The sequence below is a fragment of the Drosophila teissieri genome, chromosome 3R (assembly GCF_016746235.2).
Source record: "Drosophila teissieri strain GT53w chromosome 3R, Prin_Dtei_1.1, whole genome shotgun sequence".
Lineage (NCBI taxonomy): Eukaryota > Metazoa > Arthropoda > Insecta > Diptera > Drosophilidae > Drosophila > Drosophila teissieri.
The window spans coordinates 7,661,092-7,677,458 of NC_053032.1; the positions used below are offsets into that span (position 1 = coordinate 7,661,092).

General features: G+C 38.8%; 1 protein-coding gene across 1 annotated transcript in view; it reads left to right on the top strand.

The window, feature by feature from the left end:
* Window positions 1-1,288: 1,288 nt before the first annotated feature.
* The window catches only part of LOC122622206 (insulin-like receptor), a 49,493-nt gene continuing 34,414 nt past the window's right edge, over window positions 1,289-16,367 (top strand). Inside the window, exons 1-2 of the mRNA XM_043800468.1 lie at window positions 1,289-1,852; window positions 14,536-15,060. The gene's annotated coding sequence lies outside the window, so the exon portion shown is untranslated. The remainder of the gene's footprint in view (window positions 1,853-14,535; window positions 15,061-16,367) is intronic.

A 16,367-nucleotide genomic window follows, 5' to 3' on the forward strand; every position in this document is an offset into this window, starting at 1 on the left:
TAATTTTACCTATGATTACTAAGCAGATTTGTCTGCATATTTTGAACTGCCCGCCAACTCGGTAATCAGTTGAAGCAGCATACTGCTTGCAATTTCGAAATTTAAGTGTGTCGGGCCATATTTAATAGTTTAATATTTAAGCTTGATTTGTAGGTAGGGTATTGAGGGTCTGTCCATATATTACGTAATCATGTATGCGTGGGTTCAAGGAAATGATTATGCATGATTACATGAGGAGGAAGATTACAATGATAAAGTAATTATTTTATAAGGATTAATTATTAAAAGTACGTCAACTAAAACTATTTTCTCGCGATCGAATGTTATTTAAACAAGAGAGAACGCTATAGTCGAGTTCCCCGACTATCTGATACCCGTTACTCAGCTAGTGGAAGTGCGAAGGCGAGTCTTCAACACTGACAGTTTTTTTCGGTTTGAGGGCGTTAGAGTGGGCGTGGCAAAAAGTTTTTTGGCAAATCGATAGAAATTTACAAGTCTAATACAAAAATGAAAAAATATCAAAACATTTTTCAAAAGTGTGGGCGTTAGAGTGGGCGTGGCAAAAAGTTTTTTGGCAAATCGATAGAAATTTACAAGACTAATATAAAAATGAAAAAATATCAAAACATTTTTCAAAAGTGTGGGCGTGGCAGTTTTATGCGGTTTGTGGGCGTTAGAGTGGGCGTGGCAACATGAATCAACAAACTTGCGCTGCGTCTATGTCTCTGGAGTCCGTATGTTTAATCTCAACTTTCTAGCTTCTGTAGTTCCTGAGATCTCGACGTTCATACGGACGGACAGACAGACGGACAGACAGACGGACAGACAGACGGACAGACGGACATGGCCAGATCGACTCCGCTGTTGATCCTGATCATTAATATATATACTTTATATGGTCGGAAACGCTTCCTTCTGCCTGTTACATACTTTTCAACGAATCTAGTATACCCTTTTACTCTACGAGTAACGGGTATAAAAATAAAAACATAGACAGGAAAAAAAAACTGTTCAGAAAAATTAAATGCTTGATAACAGCAGACCAATATAATTTAACCATATACCACGAATAATTCGTAGGATTTATTACTAAGCTCCATTGCCTGCTAGTAATAGCTGTCCCTTAACAGCGCTGCTATAGGTGGCGCGTTAGTAACAGCTAGTCACTAACAGAGTTCGCAAGCGGGCAGTAGACAGAGTTCTAAAACGCCAGAAAAGTGTTGGAAAACGCACGAAACCGAAAATCGCGTATACAACAAGGGTAACGGCTGGCAGTGTTTCACGCGATTTCGAAACGTTAAGTTCGTTGCTGTGGTCGTCGGGAATTGGAATTGTGAGTGTGTCCGTCGTGCGGAAAATAATCGCTGTCAAATAGAGGCCACAGTGGATTGCCGATATATAATACTGTGCAAGGCGAAAATGTGTGCCCCGGCATTTGGTGAATGAAAGGTGCGAAAACACAAAATAAAGAGAAATAGTGCGAGGTAGGTGGAGTTCGAATAGATGAAATTCCACGAAATACAAGTGCGGGCGATTCTCGTGTGCTGGCGAGAGTACGGCATGCCCGGGTGTGCGAGTAAAATTCACGGTAAATAAATAAATAAAATTTGTGTACACACACACATACACGCGCCCATTAATTATATATACACAGCATGTTGTGAAGTTGCGGCGCAAAAAGAAAGCACGCGAATAAAACATAAGAAAATTTAATTACGCCTGCGTCTGGGAAAGTGCGTCGTTCTATTTTGAAATCGATACCAAAATAAAATACAAATAGAAAAAAAACAAAAAATAGGTGACACAACAACAACTTGAACAACAATGCACTACACAACAACGTTGCAAAAAGGTATGTAACAAAAACAACAAATAATAATAAAATGAATAATAGTAGTACGAACGTAACTGGGAAAATACTCGGCTGAAATTACTACGCAGCAGCAATTTATGCCAAGTTGTTTTTACTCTTCTCTCCTCTCTCCACCCGGTTTCTCTTGTTCCTTTTGTTGTTGTTCCATATCTATCATATCTTCGGCTGTTGTTGTTCTTCTTCTTCGCACACCGCTTTACGTCTCCGTTTTGTGAATGAGCGGCGCACCAACATGTTCTCTTTCTCTCTCTGGCATGCAGAGAGCGGCTGCGCGAAGAGAGGCGGAAAAGAAATGAAAGAATTTCGATTGCTGCCGGTTTTTGTTTTATTGTTGTTGTTTTGCTGGTTTTTTTTTTTTGTTGCTCGCGGTAAAAATAAGTTTTTCATTAAAAAAAATCCAGCACTGAAAAAGTAATTCCCACTATTGTAAATATAGTATTTTATGAAATTACTAGTACTATTACTAAAAATATTATCTCGATTGTCCTCGGTAAATTTTAAAATATACAAATGTATATGTAAATACTCAACAATAAGTGTTATTTATATTTTTTATAATACTATGTATTTTTTTTTAATCTTATATTCATAAATAGAATGTTATTAAATATATTAAACAAGTTCCGTTAAACTCCTAAAGTGTTACACTTTTAACAACCGCCTGCAAAACACAAACTTCTATTTAATATTTTATAAATAAATTTGAGCTTCCTCACCTGTTGATTTGTCAAATCATTTGTTGGAAAATGTGTTGTTTACACCCTTCTTTAACGTGTTTAATAACAACTAAGTTGGACACCATATTTTTAATGTTTGTCAAAATTCATGACAGTGCTGTTTTTCATTTTATTTTGGAGCTCGTAATTAGTGTGGCCAAATAGCTGTGCAAAACCAGCCCCATTTATTTAGTATACTTTTAAAGTTCTCACACGTTTTTGCATTAGAAACCAAAACAATTTTCAAACAGCTTAGCATATTTGCTCGAACTTTGACCTTATAAATAAGAATTTGAGTTGATTATAATCAAATATCATTATAGTAAAATATTTGTAAAAACATTAGGTGCTTCTAAAATTTCTTCAATTAACAAACATTTAATATTCAAGTCCACTTTTTGCTACTTTTAATTGAACGTTTGAGATTATTGTTACTAAATTGGGAATTAAAAGTGGGTCTTTCGTCTGAAAGAAAGAGATTTGGACACACCCACAATTTAGGGACTTTGAAACCTGTGTTATATCCACAACAAAAGCTGATCAATATATCTGGGGTCTGTGGGTTTACTCAAATGGTAAAAAATGGGAAGACATTTCCCGTGAAATGTGAGCGTGAAGTTGGGGAGGTGGGAAATGGAAAAATTGGGGATGGGTCCACTTGCTAATTAAAAAGCATAAGCACTAATTGGCGTGCCGCTGCGCTTGTTGTTGCTATTTGCGATGCCGTTGGACTTCCCACTTGCTGTGCTCTTATTATATTCGCGTTGTTATTGTATAATAAGAGAGAAATGCCATAAAAAATTGGGAGGTGGGGTTAAAACAACAGGCAAAACCGAAGTACAAAAAAAAAAACACCACAGAATTGCGCATTTTTGTATTAATCATGCTATATTTTTGACGAGGCCCGAAGAATGTTGGCCAATGTATTTGTATTTGTGCGTAATTTATTTATTTTTAAATCGAGTTTGCCCGCCTGCACTGTGTGTGTATGTGTATGTGTGTGTGCGTGTGCGACCATAAATACGAGTGTGTGTGCATGCTTGCGACAAAAATAAGTCGCCGCAATAACAAATTGCTGAAATAGAACCAAAATAAAGCAAAAAAACGAACAGAAGAGATCTATAGAGGATGAGGCAATGACGGAACCCGGGCCAAGTTTGTTGTTGTTGCGCCTGCTTTTGTTTCTCGGCTTTTTTATTATTATTTTATTTTCGTGTATGTTATTTCTGATATTGGCTTTTTAATGGTGTGGCTAAAAACCGGAAATTGTTTGTCCGGCTATTGTTGATGACGTATGACCATCGAGTTGTTGGCGGCTTTGGCGCATAATTTGGCCACACTAATTAACAGTGCCGAAACGAACAACAAAAACACACATGCCGCCACCAACACGAATGCCTTTTAAAGCGAGAAAAAAACAAAAATTGTTCTGGCCACATGTCTAAACGTAGGTGCGCGAAGGCCAGAAAGAGAGGGCGCGAGTGCAGAGAGTGGCCGGTGATAACCCTGTGTGTGTGTGTGTGAGCCGAGCGAAACAAACATACAGGTGTCATTGACCTTTTTCGCTGCGAAACAGCACACACATTCACATAGCCAAACCATTTTCTGTGCACTTTTTTCAGCTGCGTTTGCTTCTTTTTCCCTCTCCACCCTATCCCCCCACTTGCGCACTCTCGCCCTGCTGCTGCTGCTACTGCTGATTTTTCGCCTTTGTTGTTGTTGCTGCTGCTACTGCTGATTTTTCGCCTTTGTTGTTGTTGCTGCTGCCTTCACTGCTTATGTTGTGAACTACTTGGCCTTGAACTTAGACGCGCGTCTCCTAATCGCTCCACACTCCCCCTGCTACACCGCCCCCTTCTGCCTACAAATTCATGCACGCACTACGATGTTGTTTTTCTGTTTATTAATGGGGACCGGCAAATGGAATTCGTCGATTGTCCAGAAGTTAAAAATAATATTATTAAATGCGAAATTGTAGAAAAATAATATAATTCAATTAATTTTATTTTATACTATCCATTGAATTAATTTGTGAGTAAAATGATTTTATAATATTATTTTTTTCTGATACCATATTAATATTATAATTTTTTTTTTATGTTTAGTCAATTTTTTCAAACTCTTGTTTCACATAAAAATGTATTTATGTACATATGTATGAACATACACACATTATTGTATAGCTGACCGATCGCCAAGGTGATGGGGAATGTTTTTATTTATTGGCATTATTGCACAGCGTTCAGCTGTGCGTTTTTGATCATGCCCAAATTGGTATTAATTACGCAAGCCGTGTAGCTGCCATTTGTTTTTCCATTGCGAAATGCAACGTATTTGCAGTGAGTCAACTTGTTTTCGCTGTACCAGCCGCACATAATTGTGCTTTTATTTGCATTCGACTCGCGGAAAATCGAATGAATCGGAATCAATTGTTCCAAGAAGCGATGAGAGGCAGCCACAGTGATTCACATGCGGACTCGCATCTCTCAACGACCAGCCATCCATCCATCTCGCCATCCGCTCAGACATTGCCACCCACCATCCACCACCCATCACCCATCATTACACGCAGCTGCTCCCGAATCTTATCATGGGAAGAGGGTCTAAGGTCCAAGTAAATAATACCCAGCCGCAACAGCCATGGTAATAACAATAGTGCTGGCGACAGCGGGAACAAAAGTAACGCATGGAGCCCCTCCACGCGCACACTTGGAGCCAACAACACATGACATGGTCGACGTTCGTCAGCCGGTCGTATGACGAGTGTCCCCCGATTTCACCTTCCCTTCGGAAGTAGGCTGTCGCCTACGCATGAGCCTCAAATACACTTACAAGTGCGGCCATGATAATAGATCTGCCACATAAATAGTTCTTAATTGTTGGAACTTGAAGGAAAGTTGACAGCTGGGGAAAATTGTGTACAAATATTACAACATTTGATTACACCATTAAATTTCTTCAAATTAAATTAAATTGATTTCAATAACCATTACTTTCAATTGCATTTTTTCTGTCTTTTGAAAACTTTTGACGATCCTTAAGCAATGACTCACCGAAGAATTTTAATATTTCTTCCGCAGCTGTGCACACCAATTTATTTTTCAGTGTGCGAGTGTGTACAATTATGGTTTTCACTATGTGATTTAGAGAACAGCAATAACAAATGTATTATAGGAAAAGTTAGGTATAATAAACTGCTGGTGCGAATGGCAACTAAATCTACAGGAAATTTAGGGGGTAAGCTGGCCGACTTGGGTGGGTGGTGGTGGGTAAGTGACCGTCGGTGGCAGGCGATGACGTGGTGTTTATATGGTTACGGGATCTTGTGATCATTTTGTATGGGGCTGTCTTCTCGTGAAAGTGTTTATTCGGTATCTCATTTGGCGACACACACAGACGCTTTCAATAAGAATACACCCACAAGAATCAACAATTGGCCAATGGCAAGTTGTTTGTTTTGATATTTTGATTCCAGATTATGGGCAACCTCTGCGGATGGTGAGTAAGGATTAAGAGCTTATTAAACTAGTTGGCCGTGATTAGCCATGTTAGTCGTTTGAAACATAGCCCTGATAATTATATAATTGAAAATTATACATTGTATGACTACAAAAGACCATACCGATGTACACTTATGTGGTGACTTAGTTCTGTAACATGTATTTTAGATATTTACAAATTTAATAAATATATACCTTAATTAGCGGGAGATTGGAATTTAGATCTGATTATAGTATATTTTATGTAAGGGCAGCGTATGATTTGTTACTACTCACCTTTGTAATTCAATTACGTTTTTTATTTTGACGTTTAATATCTTGAAGAAATATTCGGTTTTATAGGCTGTTAATACACATACATATTTACATATGTATTTTGTTTCCGTCACGAATATATTTTTAGGTATAATCTTCCATCATCCTTTTTTATCTGAATAATGACTGAATAATAATAACGAAAGCCTCAAAAATCTTCCTAAAACCAGATAGTAACTAGAGAAATCTGAACGTGAGATTCAATATCATGCTGGATATATTTTACGCATGGTAATATCTTGGGAATATATATTTAGGTTTAATGAACTTTCATGTTGACTTAAGTTATAAAATTCTTAAATGTAATTACTTTTAGAACCGCGAAAAGTAGTAGCTATTTTTTTTTAATATCTCATAACTTAACGGACTTGGATATTACCCTTTCTGTAATTTTAAGACCCAGTTTGTAGCAATATGAGCAACAAATGTCTGCCCCTTAGTTGTTTTTATTGCCCGTTCTCCTTTTGACAATTTTATTCTGTCTCTGTCGCTCAGATAGGACCGTCCCGATCCCACTGCACCTTGTTTTTGCCTTTTCGGCATTTCGCTTTGCGCAGTTATTTGTTTTTCTTGTTTTGAAAGATTCCGTTTTCGTATTGACATTCGTTTATTATTTTCCGTTGCCAGCTTTCGAGTGTGTGTTGGTGTAATAAACATCACACGTGGTTGCATTTATAGGCATGCCATCTCCCTCTTGCGCCCACGCGCTGCAGGCAACAGAGAGAGTGAGAGAGATCTTCTATTTTGTTTTTGATAAAGTGCGTGCTGCTGTTTGTCTTTTTATGGCGATGTGTGTGTTTGGCGAGTGTGTGCTGTGGCGCTTGGAGCATTTTGCTTGCGTGCTGCTTACGTCGACGCCGACGTCGCTGCTGGGTGGGTGGCTGCGCTTTGGTTTGATGCCCGTTTGATAATAATGGGTATGTTGTGTTCGTAAAAATGTGCTAGGTATAAAATAAGGTTCTCCAACATATGGGTGTTTAATATTGCTAATATATGTGGTGTATATGTAGATTTAAGTATTTAATTTCCTTTTCGATTATGTTAGGTACAATATAGTAAAGGCTGCTTTTGATAATCAAGCAACGTCTTGAAGCAAACTTTTTTTTGCGGTGCCGGCGGTTGCGGGTATCTCAAAGTCTATGCAATCTACCTAAGCGTTCTTGCTTGTTTTCGCAGCTTTTGTATTGTATTTATAGTCATTTTCATAAACATTACGAGATAAGCCCGACGCCCGCTCCCTTCTCCCTTGTTGTCCCCTCCTTCTTCTTTCCTTGTGTTTTTGTGCGTGGGCATTTCGCGTTGCATATCTATTGATTGGCTTTTGGATTTGCTGACGGCATTTCGCCTTGCTTTTGTTGTTTATATGTTCGTTTTTTTTTTTTTCTTTATTTCAAGTTAATATGTTGCTCTTCGTTTTTTAAGTGTTTGTTTAGCTTTCTTTTCTAATCGCTGTGGCGTCAACAATGTTGCCTTTTGCTTCAGATCGTTCTTTCGCCCGTGAATGACCTTCGCCTGTCCCGTTATTTGAATTCGTTTATTCTACGATCAGTGATCTTCGGATTGCACTTTAAGGATTTATTGAAAATGACCGAGAATGTGAATGACACTTGTAAATATTAAAGTAAATAGTGATTATTGTTATAAACTAATCCATTTATTTACAGATTATAAGCTAACAAATTTTACCATTCATTCTAAAAGTTTTGGGTTGTCCGCACTGCAAATGCCTAACATTTTCAGAGGTTCGCTTAAGTCTTTATTCATGAATAACCTGTGCTCTTGTGACAGGCAATTGCCTGTCACTTTGCTTTAATCTCGCACGTTGTCACCTTTACTGGGGTTGCTTGTTTTTGTTGTTTTTCTCATTTCCATTGAAGTGGAAAAATTAGTGAGGCCAGAAAACCTGAAATAAAACTTTATTTCGCCAATGATCTTGTGGCGTAGAGTTTTGTTCATTAAATTCTTCCCCTCGGACTCTTTTAGTCGTCTTGTCTTATCATTCCTCTGCGGCAGCCTGTCTGCTTGCGTGTCTTTCTTTATTTTTTTTTCTACAAAATGATGTGTGCCCGGGAAGTTGTTTCCCAAGTGTTTCGTGGAAATTGCAGGCCACAACTTCTTGAACTACTTCATCATGTAAATTGTAAACTAAACTCAGGTTTCACTCTCCCTTGTTTCTTTTTCTGAGGCTGTCCTTATCACACACGCCGTCTCTTTCGCTTTGTTTGCCTGCCTCAACAACAACCATCGAGAAGACATTTTTATGATTTTATTTTAACTGTACTCGTAAATTTAGCGATTAGAGGACGCGGTCTGCTCCTCGCTACTTCTGGCTGTTTGATGTGTCTCTTCTCGGGCACTGCGCCACCTCCTCCTTCGCGTCCTTCTTCTGGCCACCTTCTTCCCTTTACGGCTCTACATTCAACCAACTCTCGTTTCGCGTGCTTCACGCGCCCAACGCGGCACACCATATACCACATATCGTGTTTTTGTACCCTTTATAGGAGTTTTATAGATGTGGTGAGAAGGTTAGACCATTTTTAAAAAATGAATATATAAGATTTGCATTATAAAAGTTTCACAATGTATCTATGTTTTATTTTTTAATAATAAGTTCTTGGATTAGATTCTCATCAATTTGAAATTTTCTGTTCTGAAGAAATCGACTTAAAAATATAAGAAATTTATAAATTTGTTTATGTATTCTGTGGTCATGAACGTTTTATAGACAAAGAGTATTCCAAGCTTCGTGGTACCAAAGCCAAGCATGCCACTGCTGCTGCGGCTGCTCCTTTTAGCCATTGTCTCTGCTGCCGCCCCTTTAACCGCTCCACAAACAATGCGACTGCGGCACTCCACTCAGCAGGCAAACAGAATGAGGGACATGGAAAGAAGAAGTCGGTGGCGGAGAAGGGCCAGAAAAAAGGCCGCCGTCTGGCCAAGAGCGCTCCACTCTTGTCTGGCCGGGTCGGTTCACATCCCCGAGCCCCAGCAAAGTCCCCTCTTCTCCACCGGCACCCACTTTGTGTCACTGACTGTCTGCTGATGTTTGCTTTTGCAACATTGTTGCACAAGTTTATTTTTAGACACATTTCCATGATGTTCCGCTTTTTTGTCCGTCTGCCACGCTGACTCTGCACATTGGCCAATGGGCGTTGGATCGGATCGGTAGACTTCCAGGTCCGAATTGCAATCCTTGGAATGGCGGCTGCCGAGAACTTCTACCCTAATTGACTGCCATTAATTGAGTCTAAAATGTCTATTATTCTACAATTAGTTTGCAATCCAGTTTCGATAACTTTAGAATTGGCAGTCACAGAAGATTAAAATAAGCTCTTAGTGACTAATAATTGTACATATTTAATAACTCTCTTAAATACATTTCCCCTTTTTAATTGACATTTTACCTTACTTTCCATTTACTCCGTTATAACTATATACATATGTAGTTACTTTAATACAAGATAACATGCCTTTAGTACAGAAAAACATTTGTGTAGATTGGAATAGTTTTGACTTAAGAGGTTACAAATTGAGTTGGCCATTAAAAATGTTAAATGAAGTTTAAAGCTAAAATAGCATTAGATAAGTCTTATTTTTCAAAATAATTTAGTTTCACCGAAACTGAACCCAATGTGCTTTGACTGCACTTTTAGTTTCCACTTTTCTCTGTTTTTTTTATCGCTGCTACCGCGCGGCTTCTTGTTTGTTTCGTAAGGTAATTCTTTTTAGCTTTTATTTTTATTTCCTTATTTTTGGGCGCCCGTTGCCGTTGCTGAAAATTTATGTATTTATAAACTCCCATACATAGGCGGTGGCTTTAATTTTTAATGGTTTTTTAATTAGGCGGCGCCGTTTGATGATTCTTACTCCTTCGTATTCGGATACTCCTTCTGCAACACACCCCTTTCTTCTTCATTAGCAGCTCATTTACAAAACACGAAGCACTAAACCCACAAAAATTTATTGAATTCGGTGGCCCAACCAAATTCTCATAATGAAGAACATATAACAAATAAAGTGATATACGTATAATAAAAAAAAAAAAAAAAAGAATACAAATTGTATTAGATTTTAAAACGTAATTGTACTATATTTCGTTTTTTGGTATATCGCACCAAATAGCATGTATTAAGGATCTAATAACATCTAATGATTTAAATATTTGGCCGATGCCGGTAAAATGCGTTTTTACAATACCACTAGGTCGACTCTAAACTTTAATCAAAGTTTCTCTATGCACTGTACCAATTTGTTGTGGTAGGATAATGTGCCTTTGATGTCCCGATTTAAAGCAGAGGGAGCGTAAACACTCGATTACAAATTACAACCACTACGACTGGAAACTACGACTACAACTAGAACTACGTCCGCAATGTTACAACTTTACAACCGCATGCGTAGTTTTTTATTGCAACCCATTTGGGCGACGTTGCCGCTTCCGTTTGCTGCCTCCCCCTCCCCCCTCTTTCTCACTCTCTCTCTCTTCTTCTTGTCCTCCTGCTGCTTTTCCTCTTCCTTGCCGCTTCCTCTTTGGGCCGTTTTACGAGGTGCCTGTTAGTATTTTTGGTAGTCACTGTACCACATTGTGCCGCAACAACAACAAAGCATAAAAAATACCAGCAAAGGGCCAACGACACCGACGTTTTCTGCACTTCGCACTCGCACACAAACATGAAACTCCTTCTTCCTCTGTCTGCCTCGCTCTCTCTGTCGTACGGCCACGGTTTTGGGGGTGTGAGCGAGATAGTTGTGCGCCTCTTTTTCCATTCATAAGCGACTGCGTTTGCGACTCGTTGTTGTTGCTGTTGTCCCTCTGCTGGCGCTTGGCAAAAAATATTTTAAAACAATTATTTGGCGACCTCCATCTGTGAGGAAATTTGTTTTTTTTATGTATGTTTGAAATAGTTGATGCTTTTTTTTTTTTTTTGGCGTTTGTAGTTATTTTTTTTTTCCTTGGTGAGACTGCAAAGTTACCGCCCTTATAACACACACAGACTCAGCCTGCTGGTTTTCCACGTTTATACGTAAGACATGTAAATCGTGATTTATTCATGCCCAAAACAAACATACATACATACATATGTATGTACATATATCAAACGGTCATTAGTGCAATACAATTCATGAACTCGTAGTGGTTTTGCTATAACATTGCTTATTCAGCTTTTAATGGAAAGCAGCTAAGGGATATTATGGTTATTTTTTGTGGAAAATATTTTTGCATGGCATGAACGCACTCCTACGCAATTTCATTCGTCCTTTTTCTTTCCCCCTTTCCACAGCTCCCTTTTCGTTGCCAAATTCTGCTTCCTCCTTTTCGCTATCGCACACATGCGCTCTCCTCGCTTTCTTACGCTCTTTGTCTTCACAGTTTGCGCGCGCTCGGTATGCCTGTCTCTTTCTGTCTGGCCGCCGCCTAACTGCGCTTGCACTTTGTTGTTGCTCTTCAGGTTTTCGTCCTGTCTGCGTGTTTTTATACGCACTGCGCTTTAGCACGTCTATCCGCAAAACAAAAAAGCGACTTTTGGAGGGGGAGAAAGCCAGAAAGAGATCGAAGCATGCAGACGTCGACGCTGTTCGCCTCTCGCTTGCACTCGCGCCGGCCGTTATTAGATTTCAGTTTGTTTTCGTCCCCGTTCGCATTCGTTTTCACACATTGTGCTTCGCGTCATTTTTCGGGGTCAACGTCATCTCGAGGGTTGCCGGCGCTCTGCTTCTGCCGGCGTCGGTGCTGCGCTTCTTGCACGCTTGGCGTTTTTTTGATTTTCCCTTTTGTTTTTCGTTTTTGTTGTTTGTGCTTGTCTCGTATTTTGTATTTTATCTCTCTCGCGTGTGCAAGCGCTCTCCCAGTTTTGCTCTCCCATTTGCTGCTGCAGCACATTTTTAGTGCCGGCCTGTGCGAGTGGCTGTGAGTTTTTGTGTGTGTTGATTTCTTGCATTGACCAAAATGAATTTTTGGTTAAATATGCGGAATTGTAAGCAAAATAAAGCTAACTATGTATCAAGCCAATATTTATTCGTTTTTATTATTCCAAGTGCAAAATCCAATTAATTAGTTTAACTGTATATTTACCGTTTTGCAGTATATTTTGTGGGAATGCCTTGTGCTAATTGTTATTTTTCAATTGGACAACGATGGTGACTGACATGGGTTATGTACATACATATTTCAAATTCAAAACATGGTAGTTCAGAAATGGGTTTCTAAAATTGTGGTGCTTTGGAGCAATACCCACTGTTTTGCTAATAAGATGCATTAATCCGAAATAAACCATCTAATTTATTTATTTATTTAGCTTTAGTTCAGCAGTTTTTCATTTTTTGCATTTCGCGTGCTGCACACAACACCCCACGTGACTTGTGGAGTGTGGTGGAGATTGGGAGCGGGCGAGCAGCAGAGCGAGAGAGACGCTGTAGGTCTGGCCTCGTATGGTGGGGCAGAGCAGGCATGGGTAGTGCGCGGTAAGCGCTCTCAAGAGGGGCGTGACGGCAGCTTTTTGATGCTTGAACTGCGCTTGTTTTTCTTGGTTTTGTTGTTGTTTTTGGCGCAGACGGTTTTTATACCCATTAGGTTGTAAAACCAAAGTGTTTGTTCGAACAGTTCATTTATTGTAATTGTTCATATTTAAGTAAAAAAAAAAACGAATGTATAAATAAAAACTATTTTAATTTAAAGGTGACATTAATTCTAGCAACAAAATATAGTAAAGCCAATAAAAAATGTACCGAAAATGTTAATATTTTTTGCAAATAAGTTGCATATGCAAAACATTTACTTTGGTAATACATAGTTACATTTTTTGAAAAGTTTCCTTTTAAATCATTAAAAAAACATGTGTTTCAGATTTTAAGCCGTCTAAAAAAGGTATCAAACCGTCAAAATGTCGCTTTATTATACTTCTCTATTTTTCCACACTTCTGTTACGATTTTTGTTCTTTATTTATCGGTTGCACTTTATAAATTTTATATATGTACTTGAGTCGTTGTTGTTGCTCTTTTGAAAAACAGGCGTGGCCCATGAGTGGCAACCAATAACTACTATCTTTTTAGGCATTTTTGCGGCGGCGATTTTGTAATAAAATGTTGTATATTGTTTAATAAAGATTTTCCTGAAATAGATAATATATTTTGTTTTTTCCGCTTGGTTGGCGAATTTATTGTTGCTTTCCTTATGGATTCGCACGAAATTTGAAAGTTCCAGTGTTGTTGGTCTCTTTGATTTTGGGTGGGGCCAAGTGGATATTGCTATCGGAATAAGAGCCTAGCATTAAATTATGGATTTTCAGGTGGATTAAAGTGGCACGAATGCTATTTTTCTTGATTTAAAGTGATTCGAAGGAATTTGTTAATTGGATAATGGTTGCACTGCAGTTTTTAGTGGGCTGACTGTACTTGGTTGGAAGTTTAAGTTGGGAGAGGTTTCTTTAACAGACACAAGTTGCAAACTTGTTGAAACCATTTTCAGGCTAGTAGATGTATGTATGTTGCATATATGTATGTACATAATCAAAATCATTATATTATTGTTACTTATTAGAAGTTGTCCAATTATAGGTCATAATTCTAATTATACCCGTTACTCGTAGAGTAAAAGGGTATACTAGATTCGTTGAAAAGTATGTAACAGGAAGAAGGAAGCGTTTCCGACCATATAAAGTATATATATTCTTAATCAGGATCAGTAGCCGAGTCGATTTGGCCATGTCCGTCTGTCCGTCCGTCTGTCCGTCCGTATGAACGTCGAGATCTCAGGAACTACAAAAGCTAGAAAGTTGAGATTAAGCATACAGACTCCAGGGGCATAGACGCAGCGCAAGTTTGTCGATTCATGTTGCCACGCCCTCTTTAACGCCCACAAACCGCCCAAAGCTGCCACGCCCACACTTATGAAAAATGTTTTGATATTTTTTCATTTTTGTATTAGTCTTGTAAATTTATATCGATTTGCCAAAAAACTTTTTGCCACGCCCACTCTAACGCCCACAAAACCGCCAAAAACTGTATGTGCTGAAGACTCTCCTTTGCACTTCGAATAGCTGAGTAACGGGTATCAGATAGTCGGGGAACTCGACTATAGCGTTCTCTCTTGTTTTTATATTTCGTTCTCACCTTTTAATTCTCCCATTTCAGATCGGTGACGACTAAATGCATGATTGAGATCTCGTGAAATGATCACTGAGTGGCTCGAAGGTGTGAAAGTAAAAATTATGTGAAAAATGTGAGAAAAAATGAGGAATCCTATGTGACAACAACCACAAAGACTTGCAAACAAAAGATCAAGGGAGCAACGGGAGAAACAACAACATCGAAAGAATCAAGAAAAATGATAACCTAAATAAATCCAATTGCTAGTCAGAAAAAACAAACAAAAACAGAAACCAGGGAACTCGAAGCCACAGACAGAGAGAAGAAAATTAAGTTATAGAAGTGATCCGAATTCCGATCCCGCGTGCATTTTCTCCCCCAATCTCAACCTCTCTGGTTAACGGGGTTTTCCAGAATTTACAATTTTCTCTTGCCACCGAAGAAAGCTTTCGCTACAAGCTGAAAAGAAAGTGCCAAGGCGGCAGTGAAGTAAAAAATATTATTGCAACGTGTTTGAAATTTATAACAAGGAAAAGCGAGGGAAGGTGTCATTCATTTTTCTCGACCGCAGTAAGTTAAATTGCATTCTTGGTTTTCATTACAGTAAAATAACTTGGGACTAACTTAAAATATTTAAATATTGTTTAACAATGTTGTTCATTATATATTATATGATATATTATTGTAAAAACATTGAAAAATAGCAAATAGACTTAAATTCAAAAACTTGCAAGCAAAAGTTACTTTCCTAAAACTCAATCTATTACGATTTTCTAAGAATTTAACAGAAAGCAATTGTTTGGAAAGTTCCACTGTAGTTTTGTTTGTCCACATCTATCTCTTTCGTTGTGCTTAATTTGTGTCACATTCCAATGAGGTTGAACCAGAAGGGGACGTTTTGGAATTTTTCCTAAGAAATGTATGCTGTTTTGATTGTCAATGGGGAATTTGTGAGCTAGAAGCGAGCTTCTGCACCCGACAAATATAGAAAAAGGAGAGTAGCTCTTCTGCTTCCGGATATATCATCCCCAGCTCCCACATTGGTATTCACATTGGTATTTCCGCGTGCCCCAATTTCCAGTAACTCGCTTACAATAAATACTGGGTAAAATGGGATAGAGCAAAAACTAAAATGAAGGCTGGCCAATGAGGGGAAAAACGCGGGAAAAGTGGGCGAACGGTGGCAGAAGTTGGTGTTAAATGGCCTCTGTTTCTAAATAATGTGTAACAAATGGTGCGTCTGACGCAACAACAACTGCAATAATATTAGCTTGGCAGCAAGCTAACTGCATTAACTGTATCCAGAAGGTTAACAGGGGTCTTCAAGAACCCCCTACTTGAGTAATATTTTAAAGAAATTGTCTTAAACAGACAATTTCCTAGAAGGACAAATCCAGTCAATTTCAACTCTTAAACTAATATTATTCGGAGGAATATAATTCATAAATAAAAGGCGGTTTACGAGAAGGTGCTATTCGTGATTGATTCATTTTCGAAATTTTGCATAGCATTGTATCTAAGAGCTTCTTATGTGTTGCTTGTAAGTTGGGGTTACGGAGTAGGTTCAATGGGGGAACACAAATCTCCACCGGACCCGGGAAGTGGGCGGGTGGCAAGTGAAGGAGGCAACCAACCGCATCAGCAGCAGTTGAAGTAGAAATAGAAGTAGCAGCAGTCGCTCAATTGCACACTCACTGTCTGGGCATTTTCACAGTTTTTGAGCAGACACACTCGCTCGCATGGGAACCACTCTAGAGACGACGACGGTTGACGCCTTGGAGAGTGTGGGCCAGGGAGAGCGGGGGGGCGGGATCTATTAGTGTGTGGCACCATGTGGCATGCGGTATGCCATTGCAATTGCACAAACATTTCTATAT